Here is a 3,741-nt window from a genome sequence, read left to right as displayed (position 1 = left end):
GCTTTCATACATAATATAGCTATCAAAACTAGAAGCCAGCTGTATTAGTGTATTCTTCCCTTTCTGTACCCTTTGGTAGATGCACACCAAATGCTAGCAGGTATCTTTTGGGCTGGTTTAGCAGCTTCGTGGGCGGGTTTTCAGTGACTCTTGGGCAGACTTTGCCTGATCCAGGGATTCATTAACTCGAGCACCTATTCTCCTACTCATACACCATACTCTATCAACTATTTGTGGATCACTGAAAGCTGTGATCTCCTGACATTTGTTTTTTCCACAAATGCCGGAGCGGTTTATATTTCAGGCCTACAGAAGACAAAGTGACTGCTCTTCTCAGGATGAATCCCCCTTTATCCTGCTGGTTTTGTGTCCAGCATAACCCCCCAAACTGTTACTCACTAACTCACTATAAAATATAGACATGGTAAGTCTCTATAGCAATGTGTTTTTTCTCTGTGTTCGACTGCTCTGTAGCCTAGTTTTTCTGTCTTGTCAGCTATAAATTAATATAGGTATATATAGAGCAAAGTTCAGTTTCTTGATTGAAGCCACTGACTGTGACCTCACCTGACCGAGCAGGTATTTCTGAAGGCACTTCTTGTTTTGGGTTGTAAGAAAATTAAACCAGCAGATGAATGAGGTTATTATACTTTGCAATAGCAGTTTAAAGTTAATATATAACATGTATAACACTGCCATAATGTTTTATAGTCTAGTCAGTGCAAACATTGGTATGCTGCTTTTCCTGTTTTTCAAGGTTCAAAGCTCAGTATTTCAAAGCAGGAGCCAGTATGAATCCTCATACTGACATATGTTACTCTCCAGGTCAAGACCTTTCCAACAATGTATTTTAATTAGCTCTACGACAAAGAAACAAAAAGCTTCATTTTATATATTGGGCCTTCAACGTGCTCTCTGAAACTAGGCCTGGGATGGCTTGTGTCCCTGAAATGAGAAAATTAAAACTTTGTCGTAGAGCTAAACCAAATACATCGTTGGAAAGGTCTCGACCTGGAGAGTACCATATGTCAGTATGAAGATTCTACATGGCTCCTGCTTTGAAATACTGAGCTTTGAACCTTACCCTCGGTGCATGTTTGAAGGCTTATAATTCAGCAACAAAAGGGGTTACAGACATGGGACCAACTGTTATAAAGTAAAGATGTCGGTTTATTTCAGATATTTTTAGCCAAAACAGGAGTCGAACACGCCAAGTCCACCCACAACAGCCCTTCCGTGAGCCACGTCATCCTTGTGTGTGTGTTCGACTCCTGTTTTGGCTAAAACATCTGAAATACATCAACATCTTTACCTTTTCTTAACATAGGTCATCTAGATGCGGTGTAATTACTAGTTCGGCTGTACTAAATATTTGATATATTCAGTAGATATATATTTTATATCGTTTTTCATCGTAACAGTCGCTGAGGGTCATAGGTAATTTCGGCTAATGTAGCTTCCGCTATCATACGGCTTTAGCTGGCGTCTTGCTTCACCATAGTAATGGCCGCTGAGGCTCTTGGGTAGGCCATATCGTCCAAAACTGACAAAAAAACTTGATTTCTTAGAATCGAAGATGAAATAATTAAAACGGATGGCCATAACAATAACCTATCGTATTGTTGAGTTATCAAGGACACTTTCGTGTTTTTGTGTTAAGAAATGTTAAAGATATCATAGGTTATGTTACGGCTTTAGCTGGCGTCTTGCTTCACCATAGTAACGGCCGCTGAGGCTCCTGGGTGCTCCCGAGTCCCGAGTGACAGAAAAAAAACGTGGTGCAGGCACGAAAGATACTTCCAATTGAAATACATTAGTTTGAAAGTCGTGCTGAGTGACACGAAAAAGAATGAAAAATCGTGTCCATGAACACAAATCAATAGATTAAATGACGTGACTATTTCACGAACTGCTGTGAGACCGGGTTGGCTATTTAGTTGTTCTACATGATTAAAATCATTCAATTGACGTTTTGGCCCATGAAAGCCTTCATCAGAATGTAAGCCATTATTATATTCTTTACAATGAAGGCATTTGAGGGCCGAAACATCAGTGTAATGATTCTTGTGTAGAGCAAGTAAGCTAAACACACTAAAACGCTACACACATGGCGCCTCTTCACTCGATCTGATAGAGCAGTCAGCCGTCAAACTATCAGTCATAATGAAGCAATCAAACAGCAAGATGTCCAAACAACACTACTGGTCAGGCACCGATAGAGAAAGAAAAAAGAAAAAAAAAGATTATTTTTTCTTTTTCTAACTAATGTTTTTGATTCAAAAAATATGCAAGGTTTTTACTGCAATCATGTTGTCTTTATGTAAGGAGTGTAAATTGTCCTCTATTCGTGGAATGACTCGTGCAAGCACAAATGAAAGATATGTTATTGTGCCAAGGAGGAACACAATGTACGTAAAAAGTTAGATAGGCCTAGTCTTCTTATCCTCAACATGTGGGAGATTTTGACTCACCAGAAGGCCTGTGTAGGCCTGCATGAATGTTTAATTAGTATGATATCCAGTATACAGGGATGTTGATGATTATAGCAAACAAACATATGATGTCAGTGTTTTTAATGAGAAGTATATTGATACCATTTTTCTATTGTGTACATATTTCTAGATTAGAGCTTTTTATTGAATGTTTGAGGTCATGAGAACACCATTATTTTATCAGAATTTGAGGTCACGTTAACACCATTACGTGATTATGTACGTATTTCTAGGTTAGAGCTTTTTTACTGAACGTGTGAAATCATGAGAACACCTGTATTTTTATCAGAATTTGAGGTTACGTTGACACCAAGCAGAAGTAGCAATTAAAAATAATGATGTATTATGATGAAGGAAACTTAGGGGAGTTATTGAAGGAGGTATCTGTTATTAAGCCCCACAAAAGGTGGGGCGTATTAAAGAATATAAAAAGATTAACAAACAGAAATCAAGTTAGTTGAACCATGGTCCAGCTCAGGTTTACGTGTATTCGTTTTGATTTTTCAGTAAACCTTTATCATATTGAACTCTACTGCACTTGTTTGAATTATTGGATAACAGTATTTGAGAATTGTGGCAGAGGACCTGAGGACATCTGGCCCAACTGAAGGTTTTCCTCCCACAAACAACAAAGGGTTAATAGCTTTGCCACTATGTGCAACACCACTTAGGGCCTCCAAAAAGCTCTAGACAGCAGCCAATATTATTTCATTGTGTGCGTTAGATTTAGCAACCCAGGTGGGCACTGAGCATTTTGATTTGACCGTGACCGAGAGGCGGCAAGTTACGTTGGACGCCCCTGATTTGCGGCCAACGTGAGCGCCTCTGGAAACTCGCCGTGGCACTACCAGAATTCACTGCAAGGCCTCTTACACAGAAAATGAAGCATGAAAATGATGGAACCTGTTTAAAACTTACATTATTGTTGCAGGTCCGCATTTGCCTAGTTTGTTATCTATCTTGTGAGCTCTGTGCCTATTAATGAATATAGCCTAAAGTAACCATTTTATTGTGCCAGCAGGAGTTCAGTTTCTTGATTGAACCCAAAGACAGAAACTAAAAAATGTGACGTACTCAAAGTGCCAGGCATATCACAATATCATATATGAATATGCAGTATCAATTGGTGTAAGTATGCCATTGTTTTCTCAAAATGTCTTCACTTTTTGACCAGTAGCCTGCTTAAATATCACCTGTTAATAGTAGGCTATTTAGCCTATTCTTCATAAAAGAAACATGCCTGATTTTA

Source organism: Centroberyx affinis, unplaced genomic scaffold, assembly GCF_046629955.1.
Source record: "Centroberyx affinis isolate AG114_WGS23_722 - 3 ecotype Tasmania unplaced genomic scaffold, CSIRO-AGI_Caff_v1 ptg000748l_1, whole genome shotgun sequence".
NCBI lineage: Eukaryota > Metazoa > Chordata > Actinopteri > Beryciformes > Berycidae > Centroberyx > Centroberyx affinis.
Note: the sequence above shows the minus strand (reverse complement) of the source record.